At 37.2% G+C, this 26,317-nt stretch overlaps 2 long non-coding RNA genes across 2 annotated transcripts; one reads left to right on the plus strand and one right to left on the minus strand.

Annotated features, from left to right (window-relative positions):
• Positions 1–5,770: 5,770 nt before the first annotated feature.
• On the plus strand, positions 5,771–6,550 carry LOC149414547 (uncharacterized). The gene is made up of 3 exons (XR_016303999.1): positions 5,771–5,873; positions 6,206–6,333; positions 6,451–6,550. It is a non-coding gene; the product is annotated as an uncharacterized LOC149414547 (long non-coding RNA).
• Positions 6,551–23,530: 16,980 nt separating this feature from the next.
• On the minus strand, positions 23,531–25,852 carry LOC149414548 (uncharacterized). The gene is made up of 3 exons (XR_016304103.1): positions 25,799–25,852; positions 24,047–24,199; positions 23,531–23,693 (listed from the first exon to the last, which is right to left on the minus strand). It is a non-coding gene; the product is annotated as an uncharacterized LOC149414548 (long non-coding RNA).
• Between the last annotated feature and the right edge of the window lie 465 nt (positions 25,853–26,317).

A 26,317-nucleotide genomic window follows, 5' to 3' on the forward strand; every position in this document is an offset into this window, starting at 1 on the left:
CGACTCTTTAATTATAATATTCAAATAACATATCTCAAGATCGTGCACTGTGTTTGTAGATGGTTAATAAACCCCTATGTTTCAATATATATGTTTAAACATAGGGTACAAGTAATATATATTACAAAATGTATGTAATTAGTTCTGGCTGCTATTTGATATTACATTTGAAACTTTGACAATCGCCATTAACGCCGATTCTGTAAATTTTGCACAATTCTTCTGATCATTTGTCTCTTATTGCAGATTTTTTTGTTGTACCAAGTTAAAAAATGAATATAACATTAAAATATTATATATTAATAAATGAATTAACAATATGCATAATTTTTGTCGTTTGCAGGATGTCAAAACTTCTCTACTGTCTGCGTTTTTAAGTCCTCGAGAATGAATGAACTTCAGCCGGCGTTACTTTGAACTGGAACTAATTTCACAATTCTCTCTATGTCTTTCCAAAGGCGTGATGAAAATGATGACACTTCAACGCTTTGATATTTTAAAGTTACTAATCATCCATGAATGGTATAATTATGGAACTAATTACATAACTAGCTTGCCAATTAATATATCTACTTAAATCGGAAACGATCAAGGTTTTTAATTGGACGGCCAATTTGTTCATTTAAAATTTGTTCACAGGCCACAGGGGGGTCGGTCAGGTACCTACAGCTATTTGATTTAAATGAAAGCATTCACTTTATTTACATTCGAACATCAAATCGTAAATATGAAATTTGGCTCACACATCTTGCTTCATTCACATTCAAACATTTCATAACACACCACATTTTAACCCGTTAGTTTTGGGCAAAAAGAAAAAGTGTTGACACGCAGTCCGCTACATCTACACGCAAGCATATGTATTTAATTATAAAATTAGGCAGATGCCTCTCGCTGCATCCACATTCAAACATTACACCACGCACCACATTTTTACCCATTACTTTCGGGAAAAAAGCAAAAGTGTTGAAACACATTCTTTGCTTCTTCATTTTTATCTCCTCTGTCATTTTTATCAGAGTTGTGCCGTTTAGAAAGCCTCACGCTATGTACATGCTCTCGACTGGAGATCTGGCAGCCAGAACACCTTGGGCCACCTCGGTACTACCAATAGGTAAATACCGACACACTTGTTTAGATGTTCCAGGACTCTCGGTATCAAGCAGGGCGGTGGAAATACCCATGCCAGTGGGAAGCACCAAATCCTGCTGAAAGCATTGTGATATAGGGCTGCTGTGTCGGTGGGGTCTATGCATACATAACTGTTTACAACATGAGCTCTCTTGGATGCAAATAGGTCCACCATGGGTCTGCCCCAATGTACACGAGCTGAACTTCGATTTATAGGAAAGGAACGAAACAACCGCAAATGGCTCGAAACGCCGTTTGCAGTTGCTGCGTTTCTTTCCTGGCTCGGTTCGCAAATCGGGAGCTTACATATTTAAACGACCTACAAATAATACAGAATAGACGTTTTAATCATAACCCATATACCCGAGAGTTGTGCCGTTTAGAAAGCCTCATGCTATGTACACGAGCTGAACTTCGATTTATAGGAAAGGAAGGAAACAACCGCAAATGGCTCGAAACGCCGTTTGCAGTTGCTGCGTTTCTTTCCTGGCTCGGTTCGCAAATCGGGAGCTTACATATTTAAACGACCTACAAATAATACAGAATAGACGTTTTAATCATAACCCATATACCCGAGAGTTGTGCCGTTTAGAAAGCCTCATGCTATTTATAGGAAATTTATTAGCGACCAGACTGTGTTTGCCGAATGGTTGTTGGAGTTGGGGAATGGAACATTACCAACTCCTCAAAGTTGCGTACCGTCATGAAATAGTTTTACCGTCAAGTACGATTTGCCAAGATGTTATAAGTACGATTTGCCAAGATGTTATTAGCGCACTTTACGGAGATTCTCATTCTGTAGCGATTAAAATTTATTTAGTGACAGAGCGATACTGTGTCCCAAAAATGTAGATGCACGTAAAATTAACGAAAAAGTCTAGAAAAATTAGAAGGTCCCTTGAAAACTTTTTATAGTATTGATTTCGCGAGAGATGACTAGGGTTATCCAGATCCCGAGGAGCAGGTTAGATTTCCATTGGAATTTTTAAATTCTTTCAATCCACCCGGTTTACCTGTTCGTGCATTGAATTTGAAGATTGGAGCCATAGTAATGCTGTTAAGAAATATGTCCATCGCAAATGGCTTATGCAACGGAACTCGATTGATAGTTAAAAAAATTTCAGATAACATTTTACAGGTTGAAATAATCACAGGATATAAAAGGGGAAGCATTCATTTAGAATTATATTAGATACTTCCGCAGATGTACTTTTAATCTTTACAGGCGCCAGTTCCCAGTTCAGCTTGCTTATGGAATGACAATTAATAAATCGCAGGGTCAAACTTTTAATCAGATTGGTGTTTATTTACCAGAACCCGTCTTTACGCATGGACAATTGTATGTAGCTTGCTCCAGAGTCAAAACAATAAATTCATTAAAAAATCAAATAGTCGACGGAAGTCGTCAAGGTATAAATGATGCTGGAGTTAGAACCCAAAACATTGTTTACAGGGAAATTTTAGATTAGATATTGTCGTTTCATATCTATTTAAACCATTTTAACTATTTTTATATTCTGTTTAAACTTTAAAAAGTAAAACAAGTTAAACTCAAAAGTTGTTCTAAATATTACTAAAAAAAATGGCTTGACTAACATATTAACTATAAAAAAAATATTAAATATCTTTGAACACTGTTTAAAATGAAATATAGATTCAGTTTTTTTTTTTTTTTTATATTAACTCCACACAGGAGGCCCTGAAGAAAATAATTTCCCTCAGGGCCTATGTCATCTTTGGGGATGCTGTGTGGAGGGTCTTTTTGTGGAGAGGAAGGAGTGAACATGGGTCTTGAAGAGTCCCATGTTGTAGGAGGGAGGAAACACAGAGGCCGGTAGTTCGTTCCACAGCCGAGCTGTTGAACTTAAGAACGAATCGTAGAAGCGACCCGTTCTCATGTGACAAATGTCAACCGTGTACAAATGTTGGGCGCGCGTTTGGCGTGTATCCCGACTATGCACCGGTGCCGAAGGGATCAATGACGCTAGTTCCTCAGAGCATCTTCCATTGTAATACCGATAGAACAAGGACAGCATACCTACCTGACGCCTGTGCTCTAAAGATTGCAGTCCGCTTGTTAAGATTGGGGAATCTGTCAAACGGACCGCCCGTTTTTGCACAGAGTCAAGGGTTTTTTTCAGGTATTTAGGGGCTCCGGACCAGAGATGGCTACCAAATTCGAGAGTAGGGCGCACTTGCGATTTGTACAGGGTCAGCAGTTGTGTACTATTAAAGTATCTGCGGGCCCTGTACAGTACGCCCAGCTTCTGAGAGGCCAACTTTACTCTGGCTTCAATGGAGCCCCCGTACCTGAGCTGGTCACTTATAGTTACACCAAGCATATCAATGGAAGGCCTGTTCGGAAGATTGCTTCCGTTGAAGGAGACTAGATTGTCATTTGGATCCCTTTTAGACGTAATCAGACAGGATTGGGTCTTTGAAACATTAAATTCGACGAGATTATTTTTACCCCAGGAGGAAATACTCTTGAGATAACCGTCCATTCTCTGCTTCAAAGCCCTCCGAGCCGTTGGAGTTTGTGTGCCCTTTGGGGGCTTGTCAAACAAAAAGCTATCCTGAACTGTACTGTCATCCGCGTAACAATGAATTGGTGCACATGTCAAAAGGTCATTGATGTGCAACAAAAACAAAGTCGGAGACAGAACCGATCCCTGTGGGACGCCAGCATTTATGGAGTGTAAGGAAGAGGTGAAACCGTCAGCAACCGCCTGAATCGACCTATCCCTTAAAAAGTCAGCAATCCACGTACACAGGGATGCGGGAAGTCCGTAAGAAGGCAATTTGTTGACAAGTCCTCGGTGCCAGACCCGGTCAAAGGCCTTGGATATGTCTAGTGCGACCGTTTGGGTCTCACCGTGACGTTCCAGGCACCGCCCCCAAACATGCGTCACATACGCGAGAAGATCACCGCACGAGCGGTTCCGCCAGAATCCGTATTGACGGTCGTTGATTATTTTGTTCTTCTCGAGGTATGTGAGCAGTTTGTCGTTGATCACACGTTCCATCACTTTGGACAGAACTGATGTGATCGCTATGGGGCGGTAGTTGGCCGGGTTGGAGCGGTCACCTTTCTTGGGAATATGGTGAATGACCGCTTTTTTCCAACCAGAGGGCACAGTGCCACACTTCAGGGACATTTTGAAGAGCTTTGTCAAAACTGGAACTATTTCCGCAGCACACCTCTGCAATACCAGGGCAGGTATTCCATCAGGTCCACTAGCTTTGTTAACATCGAGCCCCCGTATGACGTGGAGTACATCCCGATGCCGGATCCTCAGCTTTTTCATAAAGAAGCCGCAGTGAGGAACCGACGGCGGAACAGCACCTCCGTCATCGAGGGTCGAGTTTTCCGCAAACATTTTCCCTAATAAGTTAGCCTTTTCGGTGGCGGTGTTTGCTAGTGAGCCGTCAGGTCTGGTAAGAGGTGGCAAACTGGGTTTGCAAAAATTCCGACCTATTGAGCCCGCAAGCGACCAGAATGCTCTGCTGCCATGCGGGCAGGCAGCCAGCTTTTTGCTGATCTGCAGGTCGTGTTCGAATTTTGACCTATTAATGATTCTCTTGCATTCCTTTGCCGATTTGTTGTATGCTGATCTGCTTTCGTTCACACGTTCTTTGGCTCTTATTAATAGCTTATCTGTACGCGAACCCGCTCCCACACACGGCTCTCGAGACAAACCTTCCTCTCCGTACAGTAGCATTCACGGAAGTCGACTCTTGGAACAAAATCCCACTACAATAGCTGACGCAGCCAAGGATGGCAACACGCAGATCATTGCCTCAACCTCAGCAGAGGTAAGTATCCCGGCCCCGCAACCCAAACCAACTAGCTCTCCCAATCAGGAGAATAGGAAACGACCTAGGATCACAGACTCCTTAGTTATAGACACTTCGAGTATCAACACCCATGAATCACTATCATCTATCTGGACACTTATGGACACCATTTCTACTACTCTGACAACAGGTAAGAACAAGATGAACAAAGACGAGCGATCAATAATTACCCGATCCATGGACGATATTAAAAAAAATCATATCCAGCATGGCTGTATCTCATGCATCGGCGGTGGCACGTGCGGCAGCTCTATCTGAAATACTAGAGCCCCAAAAAGGATTATCTGATAAGGTCGACTTGTTAATAAAACAAACAGCTGCTCCCGCAACTTCTGAGACAATCCTGAGCAGAAAATCTTACGCGAGTGCCGCTACTTCTGGTCCCATGTCCAAAACTATTAATGTGGATGGTATCCAGCGATCACTGCCTCCCTTAAAACCAACCGTGTTATTTTACCCAACAATCCCTGAAGGTAAGACCTCAGAAGATACGCAAAAGAAACTTACAGAGCTCCTAAACCCCAAAAAAGATGGGTTCCAGGTTGTTCGTACTAGGAAAATAAAGGGTGGTGGCGTGGCTCTCCAAACAAGCAGTCCAGGGGGCTTACTCGGTAAATTTCGATTTCACAAACGAAAACGTTTCTGTTTGGCCAAATTTATCACATCGGACTTAAAACAGTACTCTGTAACGACATGGATAAAGTTTGGTTTATTTTAGCGTCGTCGACGTCGGATACGTTTGCATCTCACATAACTCTATACAGAAATGCCAAAATTGTCTATTGGCATATTTATTAGCGCGCTGAATTTTGACGTTTCCGCTGAATTTATATCACCTATTGACAACAATTGATTCATTTATCACTCAATAAGGAAAAATGACCGTAAGTTGTATTATTATTTATAATTTTCATGTTTATTCTGTATTTTTTTACGTTGGTAAATGTATTTCGTAAGGTATCGTAACCTTTCCAAGAAGTAAAGGACTTTATAACCTCAAATTCGCTTTGAATGAACGGTGTTTTATACGTACAAATGACATTTATTTGTAGATTTCTTTTCACCTAATGACGCTACTCATTATGTTATTATATTATATTCACTAGGTAGTGTGTATTTTTGCCTTTGTCAGTTTTTTATTAGTCACCTCATTTGCGTGATGTTCATTTACTATTTTACATTGTTAGTTATGTAATACATGATAATTCTCCTACAGACTATTGCAACGAGTGTGCAGCTGGAGTTGTTGGTGGCGTGGCTCACAGAGAGGCCTGCCATGTCTTCCGGTAGATTCCAGGGCTTGGATCAGAAGAAAGGCCTCGCACAACGTTTCTAAACGACAATGTAAGTACTTACACTGAAATATCTTGGGGTGTATAGGAATTATGCTATGAAAAAGAGTAAGAATCGTATGTAACAAATATATTTATAACAAAATAACATAAATATTTTCACTTTCAGTCAAACATAGAATGGACGAATTCCTTCAGATCGAGCGGGAGAAGGTACAGATCAAGCGGGAGAGGCTACTGGTTGAGCAGGAGAAGATTGAACATCTCAAACAAATGAAAGAGATGATGGCTCTGATACTCTCAGAGGTGATCAAACGGAAGTGTAAGATATGATTTATTGTATATTAGACATTATAATGGCAATATACTGGTACATATATTAATATTGTCATTTAAAAAACAGATTAGACAAAAATTACAACATTCTGAGTCAGATTTCTCAATAATACACCTTATAATCTATTGTAGCAGTAATTAAACATAGTAGCAAAAGCAGGTACGGGATTTTTAAAGCAAGATAGCGCCATCTTCTATAACGTCTTGTGCTTCATTATACCCCAGTAATGGCAGTGAAGATAGTGAATGCATGCGCTGTTTTTCACAATATTGCCATTAAAGCTCAAATGCCAGAACCAGAGGATGTTATTATTGAAGATGATTTTAGAGAGCTGGTCAGAGATATTTAACTGTGGCGATTGAGAGTCTCAACAAGCTCACATTGAGTTAGCCGACCTTGCCTGAGGTTATTGTCGTGTCCATCGTTAATATCAAACACTTCTCTACAATCATTTTCAATAATAACATCCTCTGGTTCTGGCATTTGAGCTTCAATGGCAATATTGTGAAGAACAGCGCATGCATTCACTATCTTCACTGCCATTACTGGGGTATAATGAAGCACACGATGTTTTAGAAGACAGCGCCATCTTGCTTTTAAAATCCCAAAACAGCGTTCTATACAATTTCTAACCCTGCATTGCAATTTCGTGTAATGCTCTTCTGGTGATGCTGGTACCGCATTTAAGATTGGGGTCATCATGTATGGCCTAAGCGGAAATGCTGAATCTCCTGAAATATTATAATATTTGATATACATATTTGAACAAATACATTAAAAATAGCCCACTTTATTAAAAACATGAATGAAATTTACCTAAAAGCCAGAAAGCTTCTTGATTATTTTCTTCTTCCAAGTGTGGTTTTATTGCCATCATTTCACATACGTGTGCATCATGTGATGCACCCCCATACCTTGCACATATAGCTATTATTTTTAGGTTTGAGTCGCATATCTACAGGTGAAAAATAGCATGATATATTTTATATGATGGGTGTATCAGCTAGTTTGTCCATATTTAAAAAAAAATTATATTTATTTACCATGAGAGCATTCATCGAATGGAAACCTTTTCGGTTGAAATATGCCTCTTCGTGGACTTTGGGTTTTATTATTGCTATATGGGTTCCGTCTATGCATCCAATTATACCCGGAAATTGATATTTCTCATAAAACCTGAAACATATATAGAGTTTTATGATTAAAATCGATATAGATACTGAACTATCAATACAGTTTTTATAATTTAGTTGTTTTTATGGTTTCAGGACAACAAGCTGAGTGCTGTGCTTGCAGCACTACTATGTATTGGAGACGCGACAATGCGGCGCCTTATTGAAATATGACTAATTAACAGCCGATTCTGGCACATGTACCATCACTTTTTACCATTTAGTACCCATTGTAGCAAAGGTACTTTTATAACTCTTACTTATTTCCTATCAACCATTTCTAGTTGTACCAACTTATCGCTATAAGTTTTATGATCTACTTTTTTGATCTCGCATCTGAAAAAGTATGTTTCTGATTTTGTTTTATGTATTTAATAAATCAAAACCAAATTTTTTTCTGAAGTCATAAGATTTGTACTTAAATACTTCCCTACTTCATTGTAAACCATAAATTTAGTGTAACATTTTGTTTTATTTCAAATGACAAATTACACAATTTTTCCAAAGTAACGTCACTATTCATATTGAGTTATATTAAATGTTCAATATACCGTAGATGATATGAATAGAGTGTAGATACGTTACTGAGACAAACGTGCTTTGACTAAGTGGCAATACTTTAGAGGGCCGTTCACATAACTATTTCATTTGTACACACATTCTTTGAATGGCTTTACTTTTCGTAAGCGGTGCAACATTTCAGTAGGATTAGTATCAATATAATGATTCGTTTAGTTGGATTAGTATGTAATAATATACACATGTACTTACTGTATCATGCATTTGTTATTGCTACTACTTGTTTATCTAAATATGTTTTTACCATTTCTCATTTACTGTACGTGTTCTAAATGCATAATCTTTTCTGTAATACATTGGTAACTGTATGGAGGCTGTAAAAAGATGAATATCTGTTGTTTTCTTATAAATCTACAAATATAAAATATTACACCACATATGTAATTTAGTTGTTTTTTGTATTTCTTATTGTTCCTTCCTTCAACCTCGATACAGACAACATGTTATAAAATTCATATTACTTTAATCGCTAAGACGGACCGTTCTTTGCTTAAATTTCAAAAACAAACTGTTTCATCATGAAATTCAAGTGAAAGAAAGATAGAGCATGTGCTAAATGGGTTAGAACGAAAAGGTACCAAGTCAGTGGCGATATTGGTTTCCATTCAAATCTACATGGATGGCATTTTTACAGTTCTTCTATTCTATGACGATAATGATATATTATTTATTTAAATTGGCCTTAGACTACGCTTGTATACCAATATAATATCCATGTTGATGCATTCATTCCTCATTGGTGGAGACGTTATAGTCTGTCATCTGAATATGCCACAATCCTCGGGTAAACAAGATAAGTAACAATAAAATACAATAGATCAAAACAAACCCTTGTTTGACGGAATTCCTTTCTTGTTGTGTTCCTGGGAATTTGATGTGCCGGTGCATTATTCTGTTTAATGCCGACACAATCTCGTTCAAGTGTCGGCTCACTGATTGTTGCGACAGGCTTGAGTGAAAATCAATCCCCACAATTTTTTGGTATGACCCTGTCGCAAGAAATAAGAGTGTCGTTAGAACCTTAAAAATAAATAATGTATTAGTACGGCAAATACACGGCAATAGAAGATAAGATAGGCAGAAAGAAACAATACAAACTGTATAAATGAAAGAGTACCTAGGTACAGGTAATGGACTAAAGAGAATTATTTTTAATTTCTAATTGTAATTTCCACCGGAAAGTGCTGTTGGGGATTTGCAGATATTGTAAGAAAAAATGATTAATTAAATAATGTTGTATTCACCTTAAGTTCCAAGGGCACTCCGGTTCTTATTTTAGTCAACATCAAAATTTTCCTTATAAAACTATCCCTTTGCAGCGTTGGACGTTTGCGAAAGTTTCCTTCCAATCTAAATTACGCACAAATTACTTAAATAACCCAAATTAAGAACCTAATAATCTAATTTGTTTACGTAAATATTGAGAAATGTCAAGTAATACGATTTTCCAGAACTCATTCTCATATCTTACATGAATATAATTTAAATAATGTTAAATTAACACCAGTATCACAAATTCGTGACTTGGGAGTTATATTCGAATCAAACTTAACATTCACAGCGCATATAGATGATATAACTAATAAGGCTTTAAAGATTCTTGGCTTCCTTTGTAGAACCCTAACTGATTTTAAGTCATTGGATTGCATGAAAACACTCTACATTTCACTAGTTAGAAGCCAAGTGGAATATAATTCACCTATTTGGTCTCCTTTCTATAAAGTACACTCTAACAAATTAGAACGGGTTCAACACAAATTTCTTAGGTACTTAAATTTCAAGCTTAAAATTCCAATAGAAAACATTAATTATGTAAATTTGATGAATGGACTTAATTTAATTACGCTGTCTGACAGAAGAACCATTTCAGACCTAATTTTATTATACAGAGTCATGAACAACCTTATTGACAGCCCTGCCATCGTTGCTGCTATTAAACTCTATGTACCGACAAGAAATACTAGACAAAATACAACATTCTTTTGCGACACATATAAAACCAACTATCAGTCAAACTCACTTACCAATAGGATGCATGATTTGGGCAACAAGTTTGGTGGTATTATAGATATATTCCATGATTCCCTTTATAATCTTAAATTCAAATTAAACCAACACTTTGTGGAATCATACAAATTATTGTAATAGATTTAACGATTAGATATGTTATTGTAATGTTTTATATTATATTTTGTTCTTTGTTATTGTTAAATATTATGTTGTTTAAAATGTTTCTTTACGCCATATTCTTCAAAAACTACTTGTATATTTTTTTAAAATTCTTCACTTTTATAACTCTTAGTATAAATTCTAACTCGATAACTTATGTAAAACTTATTTATAATCTATGTAAAAGCCCCTATGGGCGTATAACAACAACAATAAACAATAAACAATAAACAATAAACAGTAAATAGTTTTTTCTTGTAGTAATTGTTGAAACGAAGTGTAATTTCCATAATCTGTGCCTAAAAGTGCATCGGTTAGGTATATATTTATCAATTCGGTTGAGGTATTGTTTAATTCGAAATAAAACAAATTACTTGCCTTTTAAAACTAGTAAATTCGATTTTATTAACTTCGAAAAATATGTCATTGGGCGATATAAAGCTCTAAACGGTCCCAAACCAGAGGTAGTTCGACCTATTTTGATAAACCCGACAATCAAGCCTTTGGAGCTATAATGTTTCTAGCTTTCGGAGGTAGAGAGTACCAAAGTTAACAAGAACTGTCAAAATACAAGGAGCGGCGGCAGACGTCGATCTAAAGCGAAACGTTGAGCTGTCACTTTGAGTTGTCGATTAAATTCGGGTTTACGACTTGCTAAAGAGTACCAAAATCAGTGAAAACGGGTTTGTCAGTCGTAAACCCGCGGAACGGACGCTTGTGAGAGATACAGAGTCAGCCCCCAGGAGGTATAAGTAATATCAAAAAAGCTGAATCAAAGTTAACTGAGCAAGGCATTAAAATCATCAGCCCCCAGGGACGCTTACCAAAGATAGTGATTTATGATGTACCAAAGGGAGATGCCTCCAGAGATGCCGCCCTATTTGAGGAAATTTTTGCTAACAATATTACAGGTAATTGTAACCTAAATAAGGACGACTATTTGCGCACTATGCGCAGAGTCGCACTCTTTGGAAAAAGAGACACACCCACGATGAATATGATCATAACATGTCATCCAGAGGCTAGAAAAGTCCTTATTGATGGTGGCTTGTGCTTCCTGGGCTGGAACGCGTGCAGAGTACGAGATTATTTAGGAGCAACAAGGTGCTTTAAGTGCCATCAATATGGACATATAAGTAAAGTATGTACTCAGGTTCACATCACATGCCGTCACTGTTCTGTTACCGGACATGATTTCGAAGACTGTCCAAAAAAGGCTCAAGCTGCAGTATGTGCAACCTGCATTAAGTTTAATAAGCGCCCGGATCACGTGACCGGTGACAGAGCATGCCCGGCATACAAAGCCGCCATCGAAGCACAAGTTCGAATGACGGATTATGGACAGTAATTCTCCCCTTATAATAGGTCAGATTAACCTGCAGAGGTCCCGGGTGGCCACGATCGAGACGCTGCGGGTCATGACTGACCTGCACATCGACATAATGCTTATCCAGGAGCAGTACACATGGCAAGGTAAAACGCCAGTAAGTCATCCGGGTGCGGTTCTCGAAGTCGGCAGCTCACCTGGGGCGGGTGTTCTGATTAATTCTTCGATGGTCAGCCCCCTCCTTCTGGTTGGGCTGTCAAACGAGTTCCAAACCTGTGTCTCATTTAACTTCGGTAAAACTGAAATCATTCTGATATCGGTATACTTTAAATACGGAAACCCGGTCGGACCACATATCTTGTGCTTGACGCGCGCCCTAAATGCGCTCAAAGGTCGTAACATAGTTATAGGAGGAGACTTTAATGCTCGCTCGCCATTGTGGTTTGATAACTGTGACTACCGGACGGAACGATCAGACGCCGTCCCTGCCTAATCAGACGCCTCCCACACCGGACAAGTGTACACAGAGTCGACTGCGCCTCCCCCATCGCCATGGCGGGCTTGAGGAATGGCCGAGCAAGCTCGACAACCTTCCGCCCACCCTCCGAATGCCTGACGCTCACTTAGTCCCTAGGGTCTTCGGGCACGCCCCCAACCTTCCCACATACTTTTTCTCCAGGGCATAGTCAGGTTATCCGGCGGAGGGGCGCGGTAGTCGTTCTATGTGTACGGACAGACCGATCGCCATGCACATTCTCGATGGGACTGCCAGTGGACGGGTGTAATACTCTCCGGTAATATTTATATATGTTTAAATGTAGATTCCTACAATATAAAAATGAATGTACGTGTTTCCTTTCTTTTTTTTTCTTTCTCTACAGATGGCCTAGGCTTTAAGCAGTTATTTCGTCCTGTATTATTTTTAGGCCTATTTTATTTTACTATACCTGTACATATTTTAATATTGTTATTTGTGTTTTTGTGTAAAATTGTAGACATCCTGAAGCCTAACCACTATGCAGGGACATTGGAGGTCTAGATTCATTTTATAATAAATGTAGATGTTCTAAGAACGAACAGGGGTTGGAATAGCCGCACTTTAAAGGGCTATTCCACACAGATAAAGTATAAATGAATTATATGGCTTGTGACAGGCGATGCAAAAACACAATACATAACGTTAATTCACAATCAACTTACCGGTGAAATGATGGTGAAATCTGCATAAGCCTCATCTGTCAACACTGGAACGGGATTGTCGTTAAATATGATTTAAGATTTTCACGGCCAAAAGTATTTTTGTTATTTGTTTTTGGGGTATTATGCCGTGTTACGCAACACGGCATAATACCCCAAAAACAAATAACAAAAAAAAAAAAAAAAAAAAAAAAAAAGGGATTGTCGTTCGTTATCACTCGTTATTTTAGATTAAATTGCGATAAAAAATACGTATTACGATTATTCCGATAACACAACCGGGGATCGATATTGACAGGACGAACCGTTTTTGTGCAACTGGCTCGGCTCACGGCTATCCGTCGTTTTAGCTGACTTGTGCGAATTTAAACTACACAGTTCAAATTCTGACGATACGATTGGTTAGTACACGGCCTGTCAAAAGCAATTGGCGTTACGGAACAGTAGAGTCGTTAAACAAAAAAAAAATTAGAGTCCTTGTGAGAGCCCTGAAGGAGTAACCATCTGTTACTTATACCAGGGCGGGTAAGCGGTGGATAACCTCCAGTGATCTGCTTTCGGACGTTCGAGATGTGTTGTAGGCTCGGTAAGCCGCGTTTTTTCGTCGAACTGCTTCGGAGCATTGTCGACTGAACCACGGCTTTGAGCCCACACCAGTTTCTTTAGTAGTCGATTGTATGAAGCCATCCATCGCCGATTTGATGACTTCACCAATCTCCTGGGCACATCTTGAAGGGTCCGAAGCCCGAAAACAAACAGCTGACCACGGAAAAGCGTTAAAATGGGCCCGCATACCGAACCAATCTGCTGACCTATAGTGCCACACTTTTCTCCTCAGCCTCTCATTGGTTGGTCTGAGGTTAACGGGGATTGATGTCGTCACTAGGCAGTTGTCAGATGATCCCAGAGGCGCTGTGACGTCAATCTTATAACCGTGTGGCACAGTAGTTAAGAATAGGTCTAACAGATTGGAGCGGTGAGTCTGGACATCAGGAACCCTTGTAGGCTCTTGAACTAGTTGCTCAAATCCGTAGCAAATGGCAAAGGATTCCGCCTGTCGGCCAGCCGAGTCCGTTGGGCCTGAGAACTTCAACCATGGTTCGTTATGAACATTGAAGTCCCCCAGAACAATAAACTCGGCCAAAGGGTAGCGGGGCAAGAGGTCATCAATAGTATCGCTCAAATGTTTGAAGAGTTCGGAAGTGTCTGATTCGTTATGGTTCGGTGAGCGGTATAGACATGCGTAGAATCTTGCCGTACTGGCAAGATTGACGCGCACCCACATTACGTCGAATCTGGAGTTTTCCAGACTCAATAGTCGCACACAGTTGACGTCAGCTCGACTATAGAGGCAGACTCCTCCTTTAGGTCTGAACTTGCTTGCAAGGGTAAAGCCCGGGCAGTCCAGATAGGAGGAGTCTGGCGGCTCGGCTATCTGATTTTCGGATAGGAAGAGAAGGTTGGGACGTTGGGATAAAAGATGGTGATGAACGGAATTTAGATTTGTGTGCAGGCCGCGAATGTTGGCAAAATTTACCAACAGTTTTGGCCCGCACCGGGGACGCCTGCTACTCGCCGCTGTAACGATGTTAAGTTTGTTTTGTTGTGGGTTCATGATTTTAAGTTTTTTTTTTTTTTTTGTAAGGGTATGAGGTGAAAGGAAGGTCTGGAAAGGAAAGGTATGAGGGGTGGGTAGGAATCTGGGGTTCGGGCTGTCCAAGAGTGATGAGCGTTTGGTTCCAACCCACCCACTGCGGTGCTAGGCGATAGGCTGGGAGAGTCCGGCTGGAGAGGGCATCCAATGCGCCCCAAACGCTGCTGCTGGGTCCCCTCCGGTCACGAACCGGCACAACAGCAGTGGCGGGGTTTTTTCACTCGCTGATGGGGCAGCCCACCCTTAGTCGTGAGCCTGAGGGTCGGGCCCCTGTACTATCGAGCGGCCCGGACAGCGGTAACCGGTTGTAAAGGGTCTCCCTCAACCAGCATCTCCCAACCGGCCCGCCACGCAGAAGGTCGGCCGACGCACCCGCCACCAAGACCTGGGCAAACCTTAACCCATGAACCCGGGCACCCCTGCTAAGTCACCAAACGTAGCGAACCACTTGGGGTGACCTGTGGTAGAGGTGTTGGTCATCCAATAAATGGTTCCCAGGGCGGCGGTACCCATTCCCGCCTACCAAATTGAGTTCAGTTATAGAAAAGTAAACATCTACGATAAACGAATAATTAATTAGGTAAGTTTTTAGATTCTCACGGCCAAAAGCAATTTGTTGTTTGTTTTTGGGGTGTTATGCCGTGTTGCGCTAACTCCTTCTTTAGCCGACGTTTCGGACAGCGTCGGCTAAAGAAGGAGCAACACGGCATAACACCCCAAAAACAAACAACAAAAAAGTATTTATGTAAGTTCAAGTAGTTGTAGGTAGTAAACAATTATATTTATATTTTTAATATCATACTTAGTAAAGAGAGTGAAATGTGTATATTTCTTTTCTACGGTTTTTACTGTGGATTCCTAATTGTCGAGGCATATTCCAGTGTACTTCTGACTCATACAAAAGTTAAAACGCTTTTAACACGCGAGGCAACAAAACACGAGTGTCTTAGCGCGTTGTTCCGTTCAAAGTTTTTACAGCTTTAAAACCACTATTCCATATTTTTCTAATATTATATGTATTGTGAGAAGTGTGCAACAACCCAAAGACGTCACAATTCAAGTGTTGTGTAAATCAGACGTTAAATTTGTCAAATCTAACATGTTTTGCATATTCTTTGTAAACAACAAACAAACTATATATGTACATTTATATTGAATGTTTTGTTACCCAATAAAAATATATTTTAAGCATTTATGTTATAACGTGTTTCTTTCCACCACCATTTTCAATATGCATTTCATTATAGGTAAAGACTTCCATTATAGGGGTCGATGTATAAAATGTTTAAGACTTATAAAAGAAAATATACGCTACGTTAACGATATGTAGACAAATCACATCCTGATTGTTTCATTTTTAATTAAATGTATTCATGTCATAACTATGAATATGTTGAATGTGAAGTGTAATCGGATAAACTGTTTTTAATTGAACTGTTAGCAAATAAATCCACTTTTGAAGTTATATAGCTGTTTCATTTTTACAAATAAAATCTTTTATTTAGTAACAAGTTGCAACAAATTGCAGTTATTGTACATAATTTCATGGACATTATTTTCACACTAACTGCACAGGAGGCCTGAATGAAAATAATTTCCCTCGGGGCTTATGGCACCTTAGGGGATGCAGTGAGGAGGGTCTTTTGAGGAAAGAAAAGAGTGAATACAGGCCTTGAAGAGACTCATGTTGTAGGAGGGAGGAAAAGCGACCCATTATTTTAATTACAATTTGAAGAATTTCAAATTCGGTTATTATTTAAGTACTGCGTACAGTTCTTCCAGTGAAATAATAAAAAAAAATTACATTTGATGAATTGTTCAAGTCCTGTGAAACAATCCATACTTTTACAAGTAGCGTGTAAATCTTAACACAGCATAGATTTGTTGGTCAAATACATCGTACCTACATATAGTTTTGTATTAATGATCGACAAGTCGGTAAATGCAATCTGTAAGACAGATGGTAGAAATATATTACAAGTCTGTTCATCGCTACGCAAATCATCCAAATTTTATTTTTTTATTATTAAAAGCCAGTTGTTTCACAGAAATTCAAATATAACATTCAATTGCCATCAGAGAGCCGTTCAAGCAATTTTGGCCGCGTTGAACGCTGATTTCAGTTTCAGCTTTATTTGGATATTTTTGTAGTTATTAAAAAAATACGTATGTATTATGGTAGATTATTCTCCCTGCAAATGCTTATGAATATACCCTGGGAGAAAAAAGGATTATTATTATTCGTAAATATTGTTCACCTTTCAATGGTTCAGATTTTGGAATACACACTACGTTAAAACGTAATTATGACACGAAACGACAAATTAATTTTGAATACATTGTAAAAGATGCATTTCAATTCTATTTTTATTAAATTAAAGTTTAAAAAGACTTCCTTATGTCTAAAGCACGAATTTGACGTTTTGTATCAAAGAGTTTACTGAAACAAAGTGCATTTCCCGTAAGCTTTTGCTGCAAATTATGGTATAATAAACATTAAACTGCACAGCCTCATAGAAACTATAAAATAAATCGAAGTGTTATGAAATAATTATTATTAACCTGCAAAAAATGCACATCCTACAGTTCAAACATAAATATTGAGTTCAAATGACATATGTAAACCACAGATCGATGATAAAGTAGATCGATGATCGATGAACAACCAGTGTTTTGAGAAAAATATTTAAGGCTAATCAAACTTAAAAACGTTTTCCAATAAATTGTATCCACATACAATGATAAAGATTTTTCATTTAATAATCAAAAATAACATAGGTAATGCTTCATTCACATTCTGATGTTTTTTTTAAACGAATAATTTTTTTGCATTATAAATATTAAGTAGGTTGAAGTAACGATTTTTTTTTTATTAAAGGTTTTTGCATTTCGCGATTAATAATAATCATTTAATTTAGGGTGGCGGTCATGAGAACCGTCGCCCCGGGAGCCATTCATACATAGCATGATCTCTTTATTTTTTTAACCAGTAGGTAACATATTTCGTTTTGCATATATTTATTTTTTTTAATTAAATTAATGATAATTCTTAAAAAGCCATTTCTGCGAAAAATTAGCTCAGTGACACAGACGTTTGGGAAAGTAATTTACTATTAAAAACGGTTTAATTAATTGTTTTTGTTTTTTTAAATAAACTTTTTTCAGTTAAAAGTTTTTACATATGGGTACTGTCGCCCCGTAGTGAAAAAATGATCAGTATATTTCTTTCTCTAATTTTGTAGTCCCACACTCTTCGTCTCATCTACACCCAAACATCAAATGGCTTAGTACATTTACCCATTAGTTGCCTGCAACGGGCATAAAGCTAATTTTAGGCAGATACATTCAAACATACATACATTTGAATAAATTTGTGGTCACACATTCATTGCTTCATTCACATGCAAACATACATATTACATTTTTAAAAGTTTATAAATTTTGCGTATTTTTGAGGTTAGGTTAGGTTAGAACATGAAAAATAGGTATTTGAATCAAATCACAAACCAGTCTATACAAACCTAGCGTAGCCTACAAACTACTTGAAAACTGGGATATAACTCTAAAGGGGACGCGAGCAGGCGTTATTAAAGGGGCAATTTTTTGTTACAGAAAATATGTATTAGAATTAAAACACAAACCAGTCTATACAAACCTAGCGTAGCCCACATACTATTTGAAAACTGGGATGTAACTCTAAAGGGGACGCGAGCAGGCGTTATTAAAGGGGCAATTTTTTGTTACAGAAAATATGTATTAGAATTAAAACACAAACCAGTCTATACAAACCTAGCGTAGCCCACATACTATTTGAAAACTGGGATGTAACTCTAAAGGGGACGCGAGCAGGCGTTATTAAAGGGGAAATTTTTGTTACAGAAAATAACATGGAAAATAGGTATTAGAATTAAAACACAAACCAGTCTATACAAACCTAGCGTAGCCCACAAACTACTTGAAAACTGGGATGTAACTCTAAAGGGGACGCGAGCAGGCGTTATTAAAGGGACAATTTTTTGTTACAGAAAATATGTATTAGAATCAAATCACAAACCAGTCTATACAAACCTAGCGTAGCCCACATACTACTTGAAAACTGGGATGTAACTCTAAAGGGGACGCGAGCAGGCGTTATTTAAGGGGCAATTTATGTTACTTAAATATTTGTAGTCCCACACCCTCGCCTCATCTACATTCAAATACTACACCACGCAATTAATTTTTACCCATTAGTTGCCTGCAACGGGCAAAAAGCTAGTATATATTAAAACTAGGTTTTATTTCCAACTATTTTCTACGGTACCTACCTACATATGTAGTTATGCGATTGCATAATATTGTATCGCTTTCATGTATTTGTTTTCATGATTAACGGAGCAATCTGACTCGTCTAATTTTCGAAAAGTTATTAAATTCACGAGTAAATTTCGATTGAAAAATCATAGGTTAGTATGTCAAAAATAACCTTGTTTTTTTTCGTAAAACAAGAAGCTCAATTCACAATATGGCATTATGAAACTGACAAAAAGTCACACAAAAAATATTAAATATTTTTTTTTTTTTTTAATAAATTTAATTTAGATTAAATTTGATAATATTATTATTAAGTTCTGCAAGTGTTTTAGTTTTTTATTATTGTGACAGCTGTTTCGGCTTACAAGGCCATTTTCAAACAGTTTGAAAATGGCCTTGTAAGCCGAAACAGCTGTCACAATAATAAAAAACTAAAACACTTGCAGAACCTAATAATAATATTATCAAATTTAATCTAAATTAAATTTATAAAAAAAAAAAATTAAATGGAGTTCTACGAATTAAACACAAAAACAATAAATAAATTAAATATGTTGAATTATACCAATGTAATAGTGAATTGGACAATAAAATAGAAATTTTGAACAAAAAAATGATTTGAATCGCACATCACGAATCAAAATTCATTTGGTTCGTGGCACTTTTTGACTACCAATCACAAACAGTTTCATGTACTTTAGCATAAGTTTTAACATTTATACATGAAAAAACGATGACAGACATAAACTCCTGTCAATAGTTGATTCTTTTCCCTGGAAATTAAACAACACAAAATTATCGCCAAATGTTATAAAAAATATGTGCTTATTCTGACTGATTCTTTCGAACGACTCTGTAGCATAAAAGTATGTACAAGGATAATTAAATATCACTTACCTTTTTTTTCTGAAAATATATCTCCCACGTACGTTTTTGATGTCGTAATTTGTGCTATCTAATAAAACTTTTTTCCGGGGGTATTTTCCTCCTCATTTTTAAGCGAGGAATTTCTTTAAAATATTATCAAGTAGACTGGCGTGGAATAGACATCCGCTCGCCGCCCTGTCGCAGCGGGGAATGATAAAATTACGGGGTTATCACAAACAACAAACGCGAATCGAAATTAATTACTATTATGTACTTTAAGAATATATTTTTTGGTCATAAATTATTTCTTATGTTTCAATAATGTCTTGGTAAATTATTTTTTTTTTTAAATCTGAACTATACTAATATGTAAGACCATAAATAAATAGTCCAATTGAGGGATTTTCGTCACGAAACGCGTGCCAGGATTTATTTATTAGTAATTTTTATTGGAAATAAAAACTAAATTCTTATACATACTTATTGATAATTTATTTATTGTTTATACTGAATTATTATGTGATTTGAAATATTTGTTGTATAATACAACTTCACCTTTGAAAATGCAACAAATCTGCGCATCGTCCAACGGTAACACTTTATTATGATATGACAATAATATAATTTTTCAAAACTTTACATCTTACTTTACAAGATAAAATAACGATTTTTCGAAATCAATTTGTGTTTTTTTCTAGAAAAGTGTCCATACGTCTAAAAGTGGCCTCAAAAATGCAAAATTTCAGGTCAAGTCTACCTATTTCGCCTTAATATTTTCTTTAATTTCGGCGCGTTGATATAATTTTTTTATAAATTTCCGACTTTAAGTCCGGGTTAAATCTTCCCCATAGGAAAAACTAAACCCTTCCACAAATGATCATCTAGTCAATGAACACTATGCAAGTGCATTATATAAGCAAAATAAATACAATACAAGAACAACACGTCAACTCACCAGAGATCAAATGGGAAAATAATTCACCGACTCCAGATATTTTTATATCAGATGGTTCGGCTCTGTCGAACTCCTAACTGGGCCTAAAAATCCTACTGATCCCTCAACATAAATATGTAAAAAAATCTTTCGTAATCCTACATGTATTTAAAATTACTGATTTTTGCATTTTTAAATATAAATTTTTTGATAGACCTAATACGCCTAGATTTTTAATGAGAGAGGCTACGAATAATGAAATTAAATAATGAATCATTAATTAACAAAATTATAAGATTAAATATAACCATTGATTTGTGCAACTTAATTAATGATTTTATTCTTTCGTTCCTTTGGTTTCAAAGGGGAAAAAAACTAAACGTTTACCATGAGAGAACCGGTTAGTTTCAACCTATTATGTGAATAAGCCTGCTGTATCAAAAAGCAAATATATTTTAGGAATATCCGGCAAACTTTACTAAAGACGAATAGTTACACACGGAACTGATTTTGGTTCACTGTGAATCAACATGTAACGTATTAAAGATGAGTTGTGTGAAAATGAATAGTTGCAGTATGGACACGAAAAAGGTGTTTCTCAACCACGGGTAAGCATGTGACTTTTAAGATTTCCCTTTGTAAAACATGAATAGTTGCAGTATGAACACTAAAAAGGTGTTTCCCCATTGTGGTTTACCATGTGTGTTGTAAGTAATTCATTTGTGGAACATGAATATTTGCAGTCGGGACAAGAAAACGATTTTATTCCACAGTGGGTAAACATGTAAATTTTATGAAATCCCATTGTAGAGCATGAATATTTGAAGTCAGGAAATGTAAAAGGTTACTCCCCACCGTGGATAAACACGTGTTTTTTTTAAATCTTTCTTAAAATTGCATGAATAGTTACAGTCGACACATGAAACAAGTTTTTCAGTACTATGTGAAAACAAGTGACTTTTAAGATATCTTTTTGTATAGCAGGAAAAATTGAAGTCAGGACATAAAAAAGATTTTTCCCAACTGTGACTAAGTACATAAATTTTTAAATGCCCCTTAGTAGAACACGAATAGTTGTAGTTGGAACATGAAAAAGGTTTTTTTTTAATAAAAAGAAAAATAACTCTGTTAACATCACCTTATTTGTACAAATAAAGTTATGTACACAAAGTTATTTGTCTTTCTGCTAAAATAAAAAGTGCCATCACAAAGTGAAAACCTTTCCGAAGAAGTTTTCTTCGGAAAATTAAAAAGGTTTTTCTTTCATGTGAGTAAACATGTGTCTTTTAAGATCTCTTTTTGTAATGCAGGAATAGTTGCATTCAGGACATGAAAAAGGTTTTTCTCCACTGTGGGTAAACATGTGTGTTTTAAGATTTCTTTTTGTAATGCATGAATAGTTGCATTCAGGACATGAAAAAGGTTTTTCTCCACTGTGGGTAAACATGTGTCTTTTAAGATTTTTTTTTGTAATGCATGAATAGTTGCATTCAGGACATGAAAAAGGTTTTTCTCCACTGTGGGTAAGCATGTGAGTTTTAAGACTTCCTTTTGTAATGCAGGAATAGTTGCATTCAGGACATGAAAAAGGTTTTTCTCCACTGTGGGTAAACATGTGTCTTTTAAGATTTCTTTTTGTAATGCATGAATAGTTGCATTCAGGACATGAAAAAGGTTTTTCTCCACTGTGGGTAAACATGTGCCTTTTAAGACTTCCTTTTGTATAGCAGGAATAGTTGCAGTCAAGACATGAAAAAGGTTTTTCTTCACTGTGAGTAAACATGTGACTTTTTAGATGCCCCTTAGTAGAACACGAAAAGTTGCAGTTAGAACATGAAAAAGGTTTTTCTCCACTGTGGGTAAACATATGAATTATAAGATTTGTTTTTGTATGGCAGGAATAGTTGCATTCAGGACATAAAAAAGGTTTTTTTCCACTGTGGGTAAGCATGTGACTTTTAAGATTTCCTTTTGTATAGAAGGAATAGTTGCATTCAGGACATGAAAAAGGTTTTTCCCCACTGTGGGTTAACATGTGAGTTTTAAGACTTCTTTTTGTATAGCAGGAATAGTTGCAGTCAGGACATGAAAAAAGTTTTTCTCCACTGTGGGTAAACATGTGAGTTTTAAGACTTCCTTTAGTATAGCAGGAATAGTTGCAGTCAAGACATGAAAAAGGTTTTTCTTCACTGTGAGTAAACATGTGACTTTTAAGATTCCCTTTTGTATAGAAGGAAAAGTTGCATTCAGGACATGAAAAAGGTTTTTCCCCACTGTGTCTCATCACATGAATTTTTAGATGCCCCTTTGTAGAACACGAAAAGTTGCAGTTAGAACATGAAAAAGGTTTTTCTCCACTGTGGGTTAACATGTGACTTTTAAGTTTTCCTTTTGTATAGCAGGAATAGTTGCATTCAGGACATGAAAAAGGTTTATCTCCACTGTGGGTAAACATGTGACTTTTAAGTTTTCCTTTTGTATAGAAGGAATAGTTGCATTCAGGACAAGAAAAAAGTTTTTGACCACTGTGGGTAAACATGTGACTTTTAAGATTTCCTTTTGTGTAGCAGGAATAGTTGCATTCAGGACATGAAAAAGGTTTTTCCCCACTGTGGGTAAACATGTGACATTTAAGATTTCCTTTTGTATAGCAGGTATAGTTGCATTCAGGACATGAAAAAGGTTTTTCTCCACTATGGGTAAACATGTGATTCTTAAGATTAACTTTTTTGGGACATGAATAGTTGCAGTGAGGACATGAAAAAAGTTTTTCTCGAGTATGGGTGCACAGGTGCAGTTCAAGCGTCGACTTCTGAGAGCAGGAATAGTCACAATGAAGACAAGAATATTGTTTTTCCCCAGGACGCGTCCTTAGCAATCCGCCTGAAAAAGATAAAAATTAGATAAATTTATATTAAGTGCAAGGAGATACAGCATAATTAAGAGAACGTATTGCGAACTTGCTCACTAACTGCTCTGGTAGCTTAGAAAATAAACAAGTAAAAAATCCACCACTCCAGAACGTTCCACAAGATTATTCTTATGAATTTAATGCGTAATAACAATAAATTAATTAAATTTAACTCGCAATCGAGGACCTTAACCCCAAGCCATACTTAAATAATACAGCCAACTCCTAGTCAGAACCCAAATACATTAAATTCTGTTAAATAATTGTCCGGTGAAAAACCACCACCCCAGAACCGATTAAAATTAATATAAAAAAATCAAATTACTTGCGGTCACGTTTATTATTTTAGAGCGCTTTAAGCATTCCATTTTAACATCCGGGAGGTTTATGTCAAGATCAGTATAAGGAATTCCACCTGCAACTTCTTCTTGGGATCCTGGTTCTGCCTTGATGGTAACAGTCTCCACATTAATATTACCTGGAGAAACGAAAAACATTACATTGGCACTACTTTGGAAAAAACTGAAAGAAATTAATGTTTCCGCATCAATATTAACATTCTAGCATCAACAACAAGAGACCCAAGTCATCTGGAAAATTAAAATGTTGCACCAGTAAACACCGGTTAATATGGAAAGAGGAGTCAGACAAGAGATTATTTCTATATAAGATTCTAAATGATGCATGACAGTCAAGAAATTCATAAATCGAAAAGCTTTTGAATACCACTACGTAATACTAAAAGCAGGGATTTATTTCAGTGGTGACATTCTGGTATTAAGTACCATAATATGTATTTATCATTGCCCATAATACAAATGGAGGGAAATAAGTATGCCGAGTCATTGGATATCTCCTATTTATTACTAAACTAATACAAAAGGTTGTAACTCAGGCAGTTCAGGCATGTCTAATAGTAAATTATATTTACTAATCGCATATAAACGAACTTCAAAAGGGCGTTATTATATAAATAAATACACAATAGGATCGGAAGTATGTCAATGTAGCCACGTAAAAATCTGCTGTCAATAACTTCGAAAATATTGTTCAGAACGAAATCTAGAACGCCAAAATAAGTGATGCAATCCTAATTTTTCATCTGCAAGGACAATAAATATTTTCGACTTTAGTTAAACAATTTGAGAGGCGGGTTTTGGTACCGCCGCCGAGGGAACCGTTTATTGGATAACCAACACAACTGCCACAGGACACCCCAAGTGGGTCGATACGATTGGTGATTTAGCAGAGGTAACCAAGTTCATCGGGTGAGGTGTATTCAGGATGTGCCTGCCCACCAGCTGCTTGAGGTGCCAGATCGGGGAGAGGCTGGTTTCCTAGATTCCTGCCCAAGCCTCATACCTTTTACTTTTACAGTACTTCCTTTCCCTTCGTTTTCTTATAAAAGACCACCCCACAGCATCCCAAAAGAGGACATAGCCTATAAGGGATATTATATTCCTTTGGGCCTTATGTTAACGGATAAAAAAAAAACAAAAATTTCAGCGAAGGTTTAAAATAAATATCATCAATATCGGTTGAGAGAGCATGCACAATGTCAGACAATAACAAACGTGACATTGTTCATGCTCTCTCAAGTCGGAGAAACAACACATTCTAATGGAGTCCACATTGATTTTGAAGGGTTGAGAGCATTTGAGCATAATATCAGTCATGTTGTTGCGGGACACTGAGCATGATTTCTCTACTGTTTATAGTTAATGTCGACTTCATCAGAACGCGTCGTTTTACTGACTCGGCTTTGTGAAAAACGGCTGTACCGACGTCTACCTATTCTACGTCACTTATTGTAGGAATCTTCAAGGTATGAATTACAGCAGTCCCTAACGACAACCGAAACACTCTGCCCCGACCGACCTCACAACTTTGCCCAATCACAAAAATAAATAAAAATATTATTAACATAACCCAGACCAGCTAAGGTAGCTAGGCTAGCTAGGCTAGCTATATGTAGGAGTGAGCTTGTCGTTATAGACAGGCAAAAACCTCCAGTTTAAATTATTATTCCCGATCGCATTTTACGTCTGTGTAACAGTTATGTAACAAAAATAAACACCTGAATTGCTTTGGAAAATAAATTCCGGGCATTCTTTTTTGATAAAAGGATAGTCTTTATCGATTTCCGTAAGTATCACAGGAACACTCTCTTCCGCACTTGTGCCTGGTTCTAACTTGATGGCGGTGGAATCCATGCTCTTGCGTAAGGATCTGGTAGTTCTGTTTCACTTTAATTTTGTTATGAGTTCGAAGGATTTCTTGAGAGAAAGATGGAATGTTTTCGTTCAAAGTGTTCAAATCGACCCAACGAGTAAAGCCAAAATAACATAACCAACAAAAAGTGACGGGATGCACGCGGAGATATATCCATAGAAATTATAGAATTAAGAAAAAATCGAGTTTCCAAAGATATTGCAGTGTTGCCATAAAACAACAGCGAACAAACTCATTTCAAGTAGGAACTTTCAAGATCTGTTTACATTTATGATTATTTACTTTAACTATTGATTGTCTGTCGCAAAATCATTTTGTAATTTGTGATATTTCCATTGTTTCAGGGGCATTCAACTAAGCTCTG

This window comes from Hesperophylax consimilis, chromosome 20 (assembly GCF_061612785.1).
Source record: "Hesperophylax consimilis isolate HC1 chromosome 20, BYU_Hcon_1.0, whole genome shotgun sequence".
Taxonomy (NCBI): Eukaryota; Metazoa; Arthropoda; class Insecta; order Trichoptera; family Limnephilidae; genus Hesperophylax; species Hesperophylax consimilis.